The sequence below is a fragment of the Suricata suricatta genome, chromosome 5 (assembly GCF_006229205.1).
Source record: "Suricata suricatta isolate VVHF042 chromosome 5, meerkat_22Aug2017_6uvM2_HiC, whole genome shotgun sequence".
NCBI lineage: Eukaryota > Metazoa > Chordata > Mammalia > Carnivora > Herpestidae > Suricata > Suricata suricatta.
Genome location: NC_043704.1, coordinates 129,377,881 through 129,397,441, shown reverse-complemented (window position 1 = coordinate 129,397,441; position 19,561 = coordinate 129,377,881). Strand labels below are relative to the sequence as shown.

General features: G+C 36.5%; 1 long non-coding RNA gene across 3 annotated transcripts; it reads left to right on the top strand.

The window, feature by feature from the left end:
• The first annotated feature begins 884 nt into the window (after positions 1–884).
• LOC115291029 lies at positions 885–17,440 on the top strand. Of its 3 annotated transcripts, none has more exons than XR_003908369.1 (3): positions 885–951; positions 16,602–16,650; positions 17,318–17,440. It is a non-coding gene; the product is annotated as an uncharacterized LOC115291029 (long non-coding RNA). The 3 variants fall into 3 exon arrangements; XR_003908370.1 differs by lacking the exon at positions 885–951 and adding an exon at positions 5,080–5,187; XR_003908368.1 differs by lacking the exon at positions 885–951 and having other exon boundaries at positions 16,524–16,650.
• The last annotated feature ends 2,121 nt before the right edge of the window (positions 17,441–19,561 follow it).

The following is a 19,561-nucleotide window of genomic DNA, read 5'->3' as shown; positions in this document are numbered from 1 at the left end:
ATTCATTTAAAATATATTACCTATATATTTTACAAATTAATTTTCAGTAGATAGTACTAAATGTACATGAATCAAAAATCAAAAGGAATAAAAGGTTTACAGTGTTAAGTCTATCACTCTCTATTTCTCACAGGCAACCATGCTTATTAGTGAATTGTGAATCTTCCACAGATATATTGTATATAAACAAGCAAAAGTTGTTCTTTTTTTTTTTTTAACACAAATCTTAGTAGCATTGTAAGTGTTTATTCTATATCCCTTTTTTGTTAAAAGAATTTTACATTTACTAACTCATTGAATACTCTATAAAACATATGCTATTATAATGCCTAATTTATAAGTGAGAAAGTTGAGGAACAGGGAAGACACATGACTTGTTTGAGATCACACAGCTTGTAAGTACTGGGGGTAGAATTTTAGCCTAAGCTATCTGATTCCATAGTCCATCCTCTTAACTACTAAATTGTATGGTTTCAGAGATAATCAGAATTAACATAATAAATGTATTTTATTCTTCATATATTATAAAGGTAGTATGATACCCTCCTTATGGTATAATAATGCATGTTTTAAATGTTCCATTCCCCTCTACTAATTTGGAAATTATTTCCTATTTATTAACTCATGACTCTTAAAAATATAACTTGTATACACAACATAGTAAAGTCTACAATTAGTAATTCTGTTCTCATTCAAAATTCAGGAAGAATTTGTCTTTGCTTTGGTTGCATATCACGTGGAACAACTTTAACTTCTAGGTCTGAGGATTACCAAGGCACATATCATGTAAACCTAAATCTCAGACCCACATTAGAGCAAGCCTACAGTAATCATTTCTCATCAAGTCTGTTGTTAGTTTTATAATTTTTTTTCCTTGCAGAAAAGGAACAGAAAGAGCTCCTTCCCATATTGGTCCCTTTGCAAGTACACAGACTTCTCTTCAATGATCCTGTAAGTGACTCCTGACTTACTTCAGTCCAAGGGCTACTCTTCTGTCCTTGAATGAGCTATTCATGGATCTCCCAAATTCTGGGTTCCTGAAATTGGCTTTTTCTCCCAGAAGCACCAGATTTTGTCCATCTTTGCCTACTTCTGTAATTTTAACTTAGTCTTTATTTTTTCTGGCCTTTAGACATATTTTGTACTTCCTTATGGGCCTAACAGTGCATTAAAAAATGTATGAGCTATAATTTAGCTAGTAGCTCATCATCTGATGACAACAGAGGAAGGATTTTCAGAATGCCCAGTCTGCCATATTTCCCAAGGCAGGACTCATGGAGCAATCTTTTCAAAATGTAAGCTTTGTATCTCTACTTAGAACATTTTAATGGAATCTCAATAATCTGAGAGTAAAGACTAATATATATATTTGAACTGGACTATAAAGACCTCATTAATAGAGTTGTCATTTTGCATTTATTTGCGTTACCATTGTAGTAATGTCTGGCAGCCAGCCTCCAAGATGCCCCTCTGCCTATGATTCCCACCTCCGGGTGTTTATCCTGTGTTGTCCCTCCCCATATTGACTTAGGCTGACATATGAAACCTAGTATTCTGTGGAAATTACTATGTATAACTCCTCAGGTGAAAGCATGGGGGACATTTTTATTTCTGTCTTACTGTCTTGGATTATTCATTCTAAGGGAAGCCAGCTGCCATATCATGAGATCACTTAGGCAGCCTTCTGCCAATAGCTATGTGAGTGAGCCATTTTGGAGGCATGTCTTCCATCTTCAGTTAAGCTTTCAATAGGCCAACATCTGCAGTCTTGAGAAACCTTAGCCAGAACCACCCTGTGAAACCATTTCCAAATTTCTGACTCACAGAAATTGTCTGAGATAGTAATTATCACCACACTTTCAAGCCACTGGGTTTGGAGGTAATTTGTTATGTGACAAGAGATAATGATAGATCAACACAACATCCATCTCTTCTCCAACACCAAACACTTTACACAGTGGAGATTCTGTCAGGTTTTCCTTTTTATTTTATGACCTGTGCCTTGCATACAGTAGGAACTAAATAAATGTTTGCTGAATTGATAAATAAAGCAATGAATGTAAAGATTCCATGTCCCGTGCCACAGAAATGACCAGAAGAACACCGTGGTGGTAAGACATTAGAATAATTACCCTGACGTAATATAGTGACCTGTATTTTCCTTATGGACTGAGAAAGTTTGGATCTGGAGTGGGCAAATGTGGAAGATGCTATATTTATGGGGTTTCAAAATATTTGGACAGTGAAGCACAACAACAGGGATCAGGCCCTGATCAGTTTTCATCATTAAGCCCTTAAAACAAAACATTACAAGTGGTCCAAACGATTTTGGTTCTATTCCAAAGTAAGGATTAAAAGATGAAGTACTTTCCTAAAATATGGGTATGAGGGTGTCTCTGTGTTCACTGCAGTGATGGTGGTGATGGGAGCCCTAGGAATGGGTTGTGTTGTTTTGGAATTGTGGAATTGTGTTGGTGGTGGTATTCATAAAGGATGAAAATAAAACAGCAACACAATACTGTGTCAACCTACTGAAGAAACTACTCTTTAGCTGATGGTTTCATCTCACAGACTTTCTCTTCTGCCCTGTGATGACTTACTTCTTCCTTCCCAGAGTGCCTCACACCTTCCCTCTGCTTGTCCAGCCTATACCCTTCCAACAACTAAAAGTTCCAGTCCTATCATTTTGATTTGTCTAGCTCCCAGGGATCATTCTCCATGAACTTTTACTGTACTTCCTGTTTGTGGATTCCTCTCTGGGTTCTTAGTTGGTATTACTTCATATCACGGTTATTGTGCTATGTGCCCGATTTCCTTCCATAAGAGAGCATTCTTAGCAGGAGCAATACTCCCTTAGTTGGAGTTACTATTTAGAGCAGGGGAGAGCACACATAGCCTGAAGTAGGGCTACCTGAGGAGGGATGAAGAGATAGTCCCAGATTCCCAAAGGATCACTTTCCGTTTCAGACCTAAGCGGTAAGTGGAGAGAGAGACTACAGTGAAATTAGAGTCAGGAACTGGCCAGGAAGTGAACCAGGAGGCAGGAAAAGACAAGATTCTGGAGCAGTCATGAGCATGCAGGATCAGGAACTCACTTTTTTAAAAAAATTGAAGTATGACTGACACACAGTACCCTATTAGATAGTTCAAGTGTGCATCATAGTGATTTGATATTGGACCTTATGGAATGATCCCCAGGATAAGTCTAGTTTCCATCTGTCACAGTACAAAGTTATTACAATATTGTTGACGCTATTCCTTGTACATTACATCTTCATCACTTATTTATTTTATAACTGAAAGTTTGTACCTGTTAATCTCTTCTTACTGGGTACTGTCTGCCTGGGTCCCAGAATATAACACCCAACTCAGAGTTGTAGACCTGGACTGATAAATTCCTCAAGGATTGGTATTTTCATGTAACTCCTTGGATCTCCAGGATATTGCATAGTCCTCTAGACATGAGAGCTGCCCATTACATTAAAAAAATTTAAACATTACCTAAACTTTTGTTTTAGGGTATTTTCAATTTTTACTGTATTTGTATTATATCCTCACAGAGCTCTGTCAGATAAGAATTATAATCATCATAGGCAGATAAGAGGATTGAGGCTTATGTAATTGTAAATGGTATGTATATATGGTCTCAAAATGAATCATTTTTTGATGAATCTCCAAAATGAAAATGAAACAAAATTTACCATGCATACTCTAATAGAGCCCACTTAGACAAACCTTAATGAATATATAAGAATCAGAAAATAAATTGTATACAAATAGGATTTGCTATTAACATGATTTTGTTCCTTAAAATATTTTTTCCATTCATGACAAAGGTCTAAATTATTAACTCAATAGGGTCCAAATTAATAAGATTCAACTGCTATGTGATATGTTAAAATACTAATTTGTGCTTGTTCCTAAACCTGTTCCTTCTACCACTTCAAGCAAGTATCTAAGGCCTAGAAAATTCCCAAGATTTTATTTATTTTATTTTATTTTGTTATATTTTAATTTACTTTTTGAGAGAAAGAGCCCATACATGTGCAAGAGAGTGCAAGTGGCAGGGGGGGTGGTGCCAAGAAAGAGGGAGAGAGAGGATCTCAGGCTGGCTCCATGATGGGTATGCTCAATGTGGGGCTGAGATTCACAACTGTGAGATAATGACCTGAGCTGAAATCTAGAGTCAGACTGAGCCACCCAGGCACTCCTAATTCCTGGAATTTTAATTTATTTTTTACTTTAATGATTTTGGCAAGGCTAAAACCTGAAGCTACTTGAAATCAAAGGATATTCAGGTCTTTGTCGGAGCCTAAATTCACAGAAGGGATTATGCCATATACCTTTGAGGAGCAATTAGGGAAAAGAGTGGATATAAGGCAGAGATCCCAACCCTATCCACTGAGAAATGTCTTTGGGACACCATGTCTTTAAAATGCTTTAATGTGAATGGCTGTAAGTGAGGGGAACTCAGTTTGACACAGTCTTTTCCTCCTTATGACATTTGATTTGGGAATTCTGCTAGAAGGTAAGAGTAGGGGAAAGAGAGAGTCTTTTCTAAACTGAAAAAGATGGCCCTAGGCTATGAGGCAGAAGAAAGCAACACTTAGCAAAAGGTACATCTAAGAAGGAAAAGGTACATCTAGAAGGAGTTGAAGGTAAAGAATATCTTTCAATATCTGAAACCCAAAAGCTGAATTCACTGCTTACTTTTAAGGAAGAGACCTGCTGGTCAGGCAAGATATCATTAAATAATACAACCCACTGATCTTACTTAGAGTTTTGGTGTTTGTAGGTTGTGTTGTTTTCAGAGACAGGAGTGGATTGTCCTCAGTGTTAGAAGCAGGTTCGCTGGAATGAGTCCACCACCTGTTGGCTGACTCCTGAAGCACAGGCTTGCAGCGGTATGTGCTCATTGACTCCAGTAGCCATTAATCAAATAGGTTTAAAATCCATTCTGGTGTTTACTTGTTACCATGGCTATTAAACTACCAGTGTTTTCTAGAAAGGTGGATTTTAATTTTTTATTTTGTTTAATTCTCAGAAAGATGGAATCCTGACCTCAACTTTGCTGGCTAGACAAAGAATTCCATACCCACACAGACCTCTTAAATGAAGCTTCTAGATTGATAGGGACCACTGGGTTTCGGACATGAAGATGTGAGGAGCAACTATAAGTACTTGGAGGTGAAGGGCTCTTCTCTTGTTTTCAGCTGTCATGGAGATCACATGGCTTTGATTTTCCTTTCTGAAATGTATTACCCCAACATCAATGAATAGTGAATTTTCCACTAACCCAAGGACAGGGGGACCCAGAGCAAGATTTGAGTTGATTTAAAGAAAATCAGTAAATACAGTACTTATTTCACAGCCTTGTTGTAGGCTGACACCATTGTCCTCATTTTACGTATGGAGAGATTGATACAAAAATGCCACTAAAAGACGGGATTGGCGGTTTTGTTAAAATTGGATGTGGTAGGTAAGGGATAAGGAATTTGTAGCCCAAACATGCCTTCTTTCACTTCTCAAAGGAAACCCACTGATTCTGAATGAACGACTGGGCTAGATCCTTTCTAGGGTCATTCATGATCTCACATGATGGTTCCATTAATGTTGCTTTTAATAGAACTATGATGGCAGGTTCCAGTTTAAGAATATAAATGGATAATTGTTAAGAAGTCAAACTCTGTTCATTCATTAATATCAGCAAAGAATAAATAAGCATGGTTATTTTACCCATAATGCTCTAGATTTGCAAAATGACTTCATGTACTTATTTTACACTGAACAAAACTCTATACACTACATTTTTAAAAATGTTTATTTTTGAGAAAGAGACAGAGTGCAAGTAGCAGAGGGGCAGAGAGAGAGGGAGACACAGAATCCGAAGCAGGTTCCAGGCTTTGAGCTGTCAGCACAGAGCCCAACTTAGGCTCGAACTCAAGAGAGTGAGATCATGACCTGAACCAAAGTCACTTAACCGCCTGAGCCATCTAGGGCCCCTATATATTTTTTAGAGTAGGAGGTATAAGTGTACAGGAGGTCTCAGTGGTCTCTTACCTAGTTTTAGTACTGCCATTGGCAAGAGTGATGACAGTACCACAGAGATCCTGGTGCTCTAGCACCCTCCTTCCCCAGCTCAAGGCCTCACCACCCCCCTTGCCTCAGAGTCTTTTAGGCTTTTCTGTCGTGTGCTTTAGTCCTTTTCATGTTAGCCACTATAGGAAGCATGACTTTCAGGTCTTCCAAGATTAGCTGAACTCTAACCCCCATAAGGCTCTGTGCACCTTTTAATCCTTCTGTCTCTTCTTCTACCTGTCTCCAAAGACCTTAAACCTCTCACTACATCTTCTAGAACTCAATCATCAGCAAAATTCTCTATACTCTCAGCATCTTCTTTTATTTCCTTTTTCTTTTCTTTTTTTAAAAATATTTTATTTATTTTTGATAGAGAGAGAGACAGAGCATGAGAGGGGGAGGGGCAGAGAGAGAAGGAGACACAGAACCGGAAGCAGGCTCCAGGTTCTGAGCTAGCTCTCAGCACAGAGCCCGATGCGGGGCTCGAACCCACGAACGTGAGATCTGACCTGAGCCGAAGTCGGAGGCTTAACCGACTGAGCCACCCAGGCGCCCCTATTTCCTTTTTCTTACCTAATTGCTTTGGTTATGACTTTCAGTACTATGTTGAATAGGATGGTAATAGTGGACATCTTTGTCTTGTTCCTGATCCTAGAAATTTCAGCTTTTTACCATTAAGTGTGATGTTTGCTGTGGGCTTGTTGTACGTGGCCTCTATTATACCGAGGTATGTTCCCCACTCAACCCACTCTGTTGAAAGTTCCTTTTAAAATAAAAGGATGTTGAATTTTGTCAAATGTCTTTGCAGCATGTATTTAGATAATCATATGACTTTTATATTTCATTTTATAACATAGTATATCACATTGATTTGCATATGTTGAAATATCCTTGCATCACAGGAATAAATCCATCTGATGTTGTATGATCCTTTTAAAGTACTGTTGAATATGTTTTGCTAGCATTTAGTTGAGAATTTTTGCATCTGTATTTATCAGAGAAATTGGCCTGTAGTTTTATTGTAATGTCTTCATCTGGCTTTCATATGATGGTAATTCTGGTCTTTTAAAATGAGTTCTGGAGTTTTTCCTTTTTCACTTTTGGGAAGACTTTGAGAAGGATTGTCATTAATTCTTCAAATGTTTGGTAAAATTCTATCATGAAGACATCCAGTTTTGAGCTTTTCTGACTTGTGAAGTTTTTTATTCAATCTCTTTATTCATTATTGGTCTTTTCAAATTTTCTACTTCTTAATGATTCAGTCTTATAAGGTTGTGTGTCTCTAGGAATTAATCCTTTTCATTTAGGCTGTCCAATTTGTTGGTTTATAATTCAAAGTTTATATTACTTCTCCTATGTTCCTAGTAAGCTCTTATAATCCTTTGTATTTTTGAGGTAATATCTCTTCTTTCATTTAGAATTTTATTTATTAGTCCTCTTGTTTGAGGGAAATTCTGGCTAAAGATTTGTTTATTTTATTTATCTTTTTAAAAATCCAGAGCTTAGTTATGTTGATCTTTTCTATTTTTTTCCCACTATTTATTTCTGTTCGAATCTTTGTTATCTTCTTCCTTCTGCTAACTTTGGCTTTAGTTTATTCGTCTTTTTTGGGGGGATATAACATTAAGGTTAAATATGTATGTATATACATATACATATATGTCTTTTTTCCTATGTGGTATTTATTGCTGTAAAATTCCCTTTTAGAACTGCTTTTGCTGCATCTCAGATGTTTTGGTATACTGTATTTCCTTTTTGTTTGTTTATATTTTTAATTTTCCTTTTGAATTCTTCTTTAACCTGTCATTTGTTCAAGATTATGTTGTTTAATTTCTACATATTTGTGAATTTTCCAATTTTTCTCCTGTTACTGTTTTCTAGTTTCATACCTTTTTGGTAAGAAAAGATAACCTGGTATAATGTCAGTCTTTTAAAATTTGCTAAGATTTGTTTTATAAAATAACACATGATCTATTCTGGCAAGTCTTTCATATGTATTTTGCTGCTATTGGGTGGAATGTTCTACATATGTGTTAAGTCCATTTGGTCTAACATGCAGTTCAAGTCTCATGTTTCCTTCTTGATTGTTTGTCTAAATGATCTATTCATTATCGAATGTGGGGTATTGAAGTCCTCTACTAATGTATTGTTGTCTACTTTTTCCTTTCTGATCTTTCAGTTGATATTTGCTTAATATATTTAGGTGCTCTAATGTTGGGTGCATGTATATTTACAATTGTTGTATCCTCTTGATTAATTAATTCCTTTATTATTTTATACTACCTTCTTTGTCTTACTACAGTTTTTGCTTATAATCTATTTAATTGACATAACTATAGTTAACTCTGCTCTCTTTTGGTTTCCCTTTGTGTATAATATCTTTTTGCATCCTTTCACTTTGAACCTATATGTATCCTTAAAGTTGAGTTGAGTTTCTTGTATGTAACATATAGATTTGGGCTTTTTTATTTTTTTTTAATCTGTTCAGCTATGCTATGTCTTCTAGTTGGAAATTCAAACCAGTTACATTTTTTAATTAATTAATTAATTTATAAAACACACATGAGTAAAGGAGAGGGCAGAGAGAAAAAGTCTCAAGCAGGTTCTATGCTTAGCATTTGATCCCACACCCTTGGGATCATGTCCTGAGCCAAAATTAGGAGTCTGATGCTCAACCAACTGAGCAGCCCAGCCACCCATAATCCATTTACATTTAAAACAGCTATTGATAACTAAGGACTTACCATCTTACTATTTTCTGTTCTTTGTAGTTTTTTGGTTTCTTTCTTCTTCTCTTGCTTTCCTACTTTGATGAGTTTCTGTAATGGGATGCTTTGAATCTCCTTTCTTTATCTTTTATCTATTGTGGGTTTTTGCTTTGTGGTTGCCATGAGGCTTACATAAAATATCTTACAGATATTACAGTATATTTTACACTGATAACAACTTAACTATGATTGCATACAAAAACTCTCCCTTTTATTCTCCCCACCTCATTTAGTTTCTGATGTCACAATCTACATTTTTTATATTGTATATCCAGTAACAAATTATTGTAGCTATAGTTATTTTTAATACTATCATATACCATTTACACTAGAGTTAAGTGATTAACACACCACCATATATTGGAATTTATATTAATTATAGTTATTTTAAATTCCTCATCTGATAATTCTAACATTCCTGACATGTCTGGTTCTGATGCTTACTCTGACTCATCAAATTGTGTTTTTTGCCTTTTGGTATGCCTGGTAATTTTTTCTTAATGGTCAGACATGATATTGTGGGCAAATGGAGCTGCTGTAAATAGATCTTTTGTAATGTGGGGAAGGGTCGGGGAAGGAAAAGTCTTCTATAGTCCTATGACTAGGTCTCAATTTTTAAAGTGAACTTATGCCTCTGGACTTTGAACTGCACAAGTGCTTCTCAGTTTTTTCTCTTCTCTTAGGTGGGTCAGGATTGCTAGAGTGGACTGGAATTGGGTATTTCCTTCTCCAAGGTCAGTTAGCCTCTGATAACACCACAGCAGGTTAGGCTCTCGCTAACTACTTTCTCCTGAAAGCAGGACTTGTTAAGAAAAACAGAGTGCTCTGGCATAATGCAAAACTGGGAACAACTCAAGCATCCATCAACATGGAAATGAATAAATAATCATGTTATATTTACATGGAATACTATTTAGGTATAATGGAACAAAATATTTATATACCAATAATATTAATGAACTCTAAAAGTCAGTAAAATAAGCCAGATACAGAAGGCTCATACTATCTGACTCCATTTACACAGTATTCTAGGAAGTATAATGATAGAAAAATATCAGTGGTTGCCAGAAACCTGAGGTAAGCATAGGAGATTGCCAAGAGACATGACCAAACTTTTGGTGGTAATGGTACTATTCTATCTTGTTGATGATTACAAAACTACTTATTTTGAAACTAATTGAAATGTACATGTAAATTTTATTAATTTTATTTCATGTTAATTATACCTCAATAAATAAACTGTACCTCAAATAGCAAGTGGGAATTGGATTTAAACAATACAATTTACAGTAGGTTCAAATATATAAACTACTTAGGCATAGTTGACAAAAAATAATGCAAACCTGTATTCTGAGGACTATAGGTATGCTAAAAGAATAAATACTAAATAAATGTTGAGACAACTGTTTTGATAGATCAAAAGGTTCATTCTTTTTTTTAAGATGTCAATTCTTTCCAAATTGATTTATAGATTTAACAGAATTCCAATAAAAACTCCAGTAATTTTTTAATGAAAATTGAAAAACTGATTCTAAAATTTATATGGAAATGCAAAGGATCTAGAATAGCCAAAACAAGTTTGTAAAGAGTAAAACTGACAAACTTATACTCTCTGATTTTAGACTTCTTACAAAGCTACAACAGATAAGACAGTGTGGTATTGGCATAAAGACAGACAAATAAATCAATGAAACAGAATAAAAAATCCAGGAATAGACCAACATATATATCATCAGTTGATTCTGACAAAAGTGAAAAGAGAATTCTTTATTCCATTGAGCATTTTTATTATTAATTTATTTAATAAATAGAATTTACTGTCAAGTTAGATAACATAGTGTATATAGTGTGCTCTTGGTTTCAAGGATAGATTCCCATGATTCATCGCTTACATACAACACCCAGTGCTCATCCCAAGAAGTGCCCTCCTCAATGCCCATCACCCATTTTCCCCTCCCCACTCACCCTCCCCCATCAACTCTCAGTTTGTTCTCTGTATTTAAGAATCTCTTATGGTTTGACTCCTTCTCAGATTGAAACTATTTTTTCTCCTTTCCTTCCCCCATGGTCTTGCTAAATTTCTTAAGTTCCACATATGAGTGTAAATGTGTATCTGTCTTTCTCTGAATGACTGATTTCACTTAGCATAATACCCTTCAGTTCCTTTCACAAATGGCAGAATTTCATTCTTCTTCAAAGCCAAGTAATATTCCATTGCATATATAAACCACATCTTTATACATTTATCAGTAGATGGACATGTGGGCTTTTTCCATAATTTGGCTACTATTGAAAATGCTGCTATAAACATTGGGGTACATGTGTCCCTATGAATCAGCACCATGTATCCTCTGGATAAATTCCTAGTAGTGCTATTGCTTGGTCATAAGGTAGTTCTATTTTTAACTTTTTAAGGAACCTCCACACTCTGTTGTCCAGAGTGACTGTATCCAGATTGCATTCCCACCAACAGTACAATAGGGTTCCCATTTCTCCATATCCTCTCCATGATCTGTTGTTTCCTGAGTTGTTAATTTTAGTTACTCTGTCTGGTCTGAGGTAGTATCTCAATGTGGTTTTGATTTGTATTTCCCTGAAGATGAGTGATGTTGAGCATCTTTTAATGTGTGTGTTGGCCATCTGGATGTCTTCTTTAGCAAAGTGTCTATTCATGTCTTCTGCCCATATCTTCACTGGAGTATTTGTTTTTTAGGTGTGGAGTTCTTTACAGATTTTGGATACTGGCCCTTTATCTGATATTTCATTTGCAAATATCTTCTCCCATTCTGTTGGTTGCCTTTGGTTTTGTTGATGGTTTCCTTTACAGTGCAAAAGCTTTTTATATTGATGAGGTCCCAAAAGTACACTTTTCCTTTTATTTCCCTTGCCTTAAGAGATGTGTTGAGCAAAAAATTATTACAGCAGGCGTCCAAGAAGTTGTTACCTGTTTTCTCCTCTAGGGTCCTGATGGTTTCCTGTCTCACATTAAAAATTTTTTAAATGTTTTATTTATTTTTATGAGAAAGAGAGAGATAGCATGAGCAGGGGAGGGTCACAGAGGGAAGGAGACACAGAATCCGAAGACAGGCTCCAGGCTCTGAGCTAGCTGTCAACACAGAGCCTGACATGGGGCTCGAACCCATGAACCATGAGATCATGACCTGAGCTGAACTCAGACACTTAACCAACTGAGTCACCCAGGCACCCCCTGTCTCACATTTAGATCTTTCATTTATTTTGAGTTTACTTCTGTGTGTGGTGTAAGAAAGTGGTCTAGTTTTATTGAAAGGTAATTTTTATGAGAAAGAAGAGTTTTTTCAACAAATTGTGCTGGAATGTTTGGATATCCATATGGAAAAGCAAATTTATTAATCCATACTTTACATCATATACAATAATTAATGCAAAATAGATCTTAAATGTAAATGTAAAACCTAAAACTTATAATACTTCTAGAAAAAAAAAGGAGAAAATCTTAGTGGCCTCAGGTTGGGTCTAGATACCATCAACACAACTCATAAAAGAATTTGATCAACTAGATTTTGTCAAAATGAAGAACCTCTGTTCTTTATAAGGTGCTGTTAGAAAATGAAAGATGAGAAATAACTTTAGAGAAAATAGTCACAAATCACTTATGTGTTCACTTTGTGGGAAGAAGACATTCTTGTACTTTTTTCTAACTATAAGTTCTAATTTTTCATCATTTATTGAGATTTGTTATTTGCTCTTGATAAACACTCTATTATGCTTAGAAATTTACTCATATTCTAATTTTAATTAGAGGTTTTATCAAAAAACAACAGATAGATTTAATAAAAAATTTTTTTTTAGTTTTTAAGGCATGTGTTGATGAGGCTTTTACTTATCCATTTCTGGATCCTCCCCTTCCCTCCCCCTTCCAGTTATTTAGCCTACTACTAGCTGTGTTACCACAGTAGGGATTCGTGGGCAGGGGAAAGAGAGAGAAAAAGGTTCATAAACTATATTTTGTCTGTTTTACATTTTACAAATAATTTAATTCAGTACTAAAATAAACTCTAAATCTGCAGTTTTTCTGCCGATGGAAGGCAGAGGCCATGAGAATGAGCTCTTCTGTGTGCTGCAGACCAGAAAGAAAGTGGGTTCTTGGTCCCACTGCAAAATGTAAAAACTTTTCTATTGAAAATTTTCTTAATGAGAGAGATTGTTCTTTGGTACCCACATGAGTTAATACTCTATGGCTTATGGTATTAATATTTTGAACAAAAACACTGTTCCAGAAAGAGATCTAAGTCTGCTTGACTGATTGAGGTAAATGCTGAAAATAATGTTTTTTCCCCAAGTTAAGCAATGCTAGAGTCTCCTTGTGGAGAATTGCTGTGCTTTATGGGATCCTTCATCAAGATAATTGTCAGTGATGTGGTGGCCTTAAATAATTTCCAGGAATGATGGAGCATCATAGGGGCTACATATCCCTTTCTAATGATATAGTTTGATGGTTCTTCCATTAGAGAACATCTTTCTCCAGTTCTGGGGAAAAAAGGGTATTCATGAAATATTTGCTCAAATATGAGTGAACTTAACTCCCTTCTCCCATAAAACGTGTGTTTTATGAAATTGAAACCAAACATAGTCCCACTCTGTCAGTGGATGAGAAAGATAATAAAAGATTGGAAATATTAAAATCTCACTTTCTATGCAAGGCATTGTCACTCAGTGTGACTTCTAGGGGATCCTCCACTCATCAGGGAGCAGAATTGTATCCTTTTCTTCCCATGGTTGAACACACAAGTACTGAGCAATTTCAAAGGACCAGGCTAGTTCTTATTGGGCATACATTGTTGGCAGAGATGGAGGTCTAAAACACATGGATGAATGGACTTTCCTTTCTCTTTGAAAGAATCAAGAGTTGAATGAGGCAGAATAGGACTGGCTTACAGTCACCTCATGGAAAACATTATAAAAGGAGAAGTCCTGCCACTATGAGTTCTAGTCTCCTATAAATTGGAAAATAAACTAATTTATTTAACTAGATTGCACATTCACTGCGCATTTTTTGTGGTCTTTCTTGGTTGGATGAAATTGAGGAGATACATCTAATAATTTTTACTCTTCTTGGCAAACTGGCAAAAACTTCTAAGTGGAAAAGACATAGGACATGAATTTTGGATCTATACAGTCCTTCATTTGAATAGTGTTTCTCTCATTAACTGCCTGTGTGGTTTGGTGAACCTTTTAATCTTTTAATCTTCAATCTCTTAATCCACATCAGTTTATAGGAATACTCATGCCTACTTTCTATAAGTTTTGACCAAATTAAGTAATATAAAATATTTAAATTATCTGGTGTGCCTCATGCAAAAAATATGCTTGATAAATATTGGTTACTATCACAAACACCAAAAGATGCCAAAGATAAGACATTTTCTGAATATTAAACCAGTAATAAAGACAATCAATGTTCTAGGAATTCAAAGAAGAAATTTACCCAACATCTCTGTTAAACAATTTTCTGTGACAGTGCTGCATAATAAGCATCCCTCATAATCTCAGTGGCTCAAAACAGTTAATTGTTAATGAGTTTTAACTCAAACTCAAATTGGTGGATCTTGGTTAGACTCACCTAGATTTCAGGATTTGATTTAGAGTCATACTTGCTCACTGGATTTTCATTTGGCTACCTTAATTACATTCTTAACATGGCAAAGATTTGAATCTCCAAAAGGGCTGGTTAAACTCCATACTTCTTGAAAGTTTAACTTAGAACAAGCACCTTCATGTTTGTTTATATTCCATTGGCCCATATATGTGACAAGGCAAAGCCCAAAATAAATAGAGTAGGAAAAGATATTTCTTTCACAGTGAACTTGGCAAAGTTGTAGAAGGAAGAAAAAAAATCATGAATATTGCACTCTACCACTCCAGAGAAGGTCTTCCAGAGAAATATGATCTGAATTAAACATTAGAGAAAAATATTCATAGAAAAGTAGAATGAAACAGAATTCATTAAAAAAGGATTTCAGGCAGGCAAACAATGTAAACAGAGGTACAGTTATCAAATTCTTCATAACATGTTCAGGGGAAAAGATGAGAAGACAAGGCTAACTGAATCAGATGATTCACATTTATAAAAAGTAGAGGAAGTTTGAAAGTAGTATTGACAATATTGTCAAAGACTTTGCATAGCTACTTATGCAAAACACCAATAAACACTGAGTTGTATTGAATCACATAGGCAATAGGGATCAATGGAAGATTATTGAGAAAGAGAATGGCATATGTAAAGCAGCATTTTACAAAGTTAACCTTGAATTGGATCATAGGACATATTGAGCAGGAAATATATTGGGGGCAGGGAGCCCAGTTAAAAACCAACTGCTGTAGGGGTTTCGGGGATGAGAACCCAAAGTAGATGTTTAAAGGATAGAAATAAAATAACCATTATTTTAAAGAAAAATTGAGACTTCTAGAAAGTATGTCTTTTTTATTGTGGATAACTAAAACCCCTTTTGGCTGAACTTATGATAAGAGAGTTTCACTATCAGGATTTGGAGATATTTTGTAGATCTTAAGATCAGGACTGGTGCTCAGTCTCAGAAACCACTGGGATCAAATTTTGAACTCCATCACATATTTTTTCCACTTCTTATTTCTGCTCCTCTCTCTCTGTTTGCTAATTCTTATTGTTTCTTTCTCTCTGTAGTTAGGATTCCTCAACTTCTCCCTCCCATACGTAGAAAATCTGGTCACTGACAGCTCCTGGCTTCCAAATTTCAATCTAGGCACCCAGAAAAGGAGTGATCCAAGTTTCCCATGGATGAACCACAATGGAGACCATAGCTTGGGCCAGTTTCTATCTCTGGATCAATGAACAGTGGACAGAAGGCAAATCTTCTTAAACAGTGATTGCTACTCTAGTAGTAACTATGTGGGTGGGGGCAGGAGGGCAGTCAAAATGGAATGACAGTCGGAGTGAGCTCTTCATGCTTGATGGCTGTTTATCTTTATAAGGATCAATCAAAAATACTTTAAGATTTGAGTCTGGGAGAATACTAGTAGCTCCTGATGGCATTGCTGGGCTTTGGAAAAAGACTGTAAGCCTCCTTGTGGATATGCCAATGTCATGGACCATCCAAACAGAACTATCCAGCAGACAGTGGGAGTACTAACACTGAGCAGAGTCCTGGGTTGTGGTTTATGGAGTTCTCATGCTCAGAGTTGAGAGATCAAGCCATGAGAATACAAGAGCATGCAGGGAAAGCAGAAGATCAGGGATTAGACTGCTTGATATGGCCACAGGTAGGATGCTAAGGAGGAAACAGAAAGAAATGTCACAAAATATGGGAATAACACCTCAAGGATATGGTCTCCCAGAGACAAAGGAGGAAACTTTCCATGGTGAGGTCAATAGAACCTAATAGCACACAACAACTCAGGAGAATGAAACGACTTAGGTAAAGCAAGAAGCAAAATAGTTGTTTCAGTTAGGATATTCTTAGCAGAAAATCATAGAAAACTCTGACCTAGCTGGCTAATTCAAAAAAGATATTTATCCTCACAGTTAACAATAAGTGCTGGAAAGGGATATTCATATTTACAGGAATCATAGTCATTGAAGTTTCTGACAGTAGGGAAATTCACAGGCAATGGAGCTTTTCTGAGTACTTATAAAACATCCTATTTATTTAGTTAGGTACAATTATTCAGATAGGTTTAGGTACCATCCTGATTTGTCTTGATTCATGAATTAACTTACTCTATTATCTTACCAATTAGAAATCAGAAGATTCCAGAGGACTGTGAGCACAATGTGACAAGAAAGCAAGTAAGTTACCTCATTATTGAACCTCCCATAAACATGAATGAATGAGTATTTTCTAATATGTGGCTTTCCACTGAAGAGATGTTATGGGCACAGTCATAATGCCCTTGAGTTTCTCACTGCATGGTTACTGTATGAGCTGGCTGCAGGCATCACTTTCTTTAAGTAACTCCTCTTGTTTTGTAAGGGTGGCGGTCAAGGTGAAATGTATCTGCTCAGCAACGAATTCTGCTCTCTGGTCAGTACTGAAACAGGGTTTCAGAAGTGTCTCCTCGGGCTGTTGAAAATTAAACTCAAGAGGACTTTACCTGTTCAGAATATAAAATCTGAACCCTGACCTTGACTATAAACATTTTGTTCCTATTTATGAATTCTCTCCCAAGTTTCTTGGTGGTGGGGGGTGGGGATATAGGTTATAGTCATAGGAATTTCAGATGGTATGAGAGTAAATTTTATTTGTAGTATATTTTTTACATAGAAATTTGGGAAGCATTTGGAAGCCTCCTGTAAGGACTTTTCTAACCACAACAGTAACAACAAAGTCCTAATCATTGGGCTGAAGACATCGTATAGACTTATTTGATAGCCAGAGCACCAAGATTCATCACTTATAAACATGTTCTCTTCTGACTGTTTCTTGCCTTAATCAGTTATGTTGTTTTCTTTTTAGGGAACTAACGCAGCACAGCTCAGAAGTTTCAGATGCATGCAGCTGGGATAATTATAGTGAGCATGACCTCAGGAAACCCTGCCCATGTATGACTTGGTGATTTAATATATACAGTGGAATTAACATGAGGGTTTGAAACTTCTCATTATTCTTCAGAGACATGTTTACAGAATTATCATGCTGTGCTTGGCATGCTTATGTTTGGTGGTTCAGCAATAATTAAGAATTCAGATATGTAAACATAGATCTAAGTTACTCAATCAGAAAGGGAATTAGTTTCCCAAGTAAATGAGCAGAAAAGGAAAAAAAGTAAAACGAACAGAAAAGGATCCATGGCATTTGGCATTTCTTTTAAGTCTTATACTTGATTTTTCTTAGGTCTATATTGGCTTCTTTAGATTCTTGCCTTCCGAACCAGTGTTAATTTGTGAGGCAGCAATAACAATAAAAACTCAAGATATTTTCAAAGGTGTAAGTAGCAGTTATGGGGTTCATATAATGGAAGCCATTTCAAGATGGTGGGATGAGCTTGTGCTGCTCAATCTATTATGCAAAAGCCCTGGAAATGATAGAAAAAATAAACAAATAGACCAATCAGTAAATACATACACTTGCAAATAGAAATGGAAACTCTTGAAGGACCAGAAGCTGTGAGAAACTTCCTAAAGATGGAAATTAGGTATTCCCAGGTTACAGAGAAAAACTACCACCCAGTCGGTTTGTGGTAAAACATTACTGTGAAAGATCCAGTGTTCATGCTGAGAGAGAGAAAGAGTAAAAGCCATAAGCAGCAAAAGTCTCACGGACAAATGACAGGGTGATCAGTTAGGTGTTTTAGGGGTAAACACCTGGGGTTCTTCTCTGTCTTGGGCCAGGGAGAAACAATGGGGAGTCAGTGATCTAAGAGCTTATCTTTCAGAAGCATGGTCCTCAGGGGTGGGTGACACTCTGAAAGAATACTTAGAAGGCCAGCCTCTGAAGCATGACACAGAGGAATCTTCCATTCCTCACCAGTTCTTATTGCTTATTTTTTAATGAGATATTACTTCAAGAGGAAGAGATAGTTTCAGTAATTAAAAGAGAGAGTTTACATATTTCAGTAGATGAATAGTAATTACATTAGCCAGGTTCCTTTTTTTCTATATAATAGTTTATTGTCAAATTAGTTTCCATATAACACCCAGTGCTTCTCCCCACCATGACCATCACCTCCTTCTCCCCACCCCCTCCCCCTTTAGCCCTCAGTTCGTTCTCAGTATTCAATAGTCTCTCATGATTTGTGTCCCTCTCTCTCTCCAACTCTCTTTCCCCCTTCCCCTCCCTATGGTCCTCTGTTAGGTTTGTCCTGTTAGACCTATGAGTGCAAACATATGGTATCTGTCCTTCTCTGCATGACTTATTTCGCTTAGCATGACACCCTCGAGGTCCATCCACTTTGCTACAAATGGCCAGACTTCATTCTTTCTCATTGCCATGTAGTACTGCATTGTGTATATATACCACATCTTCTTGATCCACTCATCAGGTGATGGACACTTGGGCTCTTTCCATGATTTTAGCCAGGTTTCTTTAATTGAGTGAAACACAACTAACTAGCTTAGGCCAAAAAGAACTATTTCTTGGTCAATATGCATATCTTGTGGGAAGGATAAAGTCTTAAAGATAACTGAAGTCAAGTGCTCTAATACCCCCCTCCAGCTCTGCAGGCCACCTCTAACCTTTAGACAGTCTTCTTTCACCATAACGAATGTGGCTTCCATCAGCTCAGACTCACATTTATCTGCTGAGAAATGGAAACACAAACTCTCTGAACCCAAGGTCCCCAGACCAAGAACGATAGCTAGGGAGGTGGGGCCCTGAAACAGTGGCAACTCTCTTTGAATCATATACATAGAATAAATGTTTCCCAGGAGAGGAGTTCCAAAACAATAGATGTCCAGTACAGACATGAAAGTTAACTGTTATAATCATCATGCTACAATTTGCATGTTTGTGCATATCCATATGTAGGTCTTTCTGTGTATATTGTTGCAGAGACTGGAACTGACAGTGAGTGGAGGTGATTATGGGCAAGGGACTTCATAGAGGAGGTAACATCTGAGTAAGTCTTTAGAGATCACTAGCCATTTCCTGGGCAGGCAGATGGGAACAGCATTTGCAGAAGTATGAAGGTATGAAATGGCATGTTTGTAGGCAACAGCAATATGGCCTAAATTTTGGTATAAGTTAGAAAAGGGGACTGCA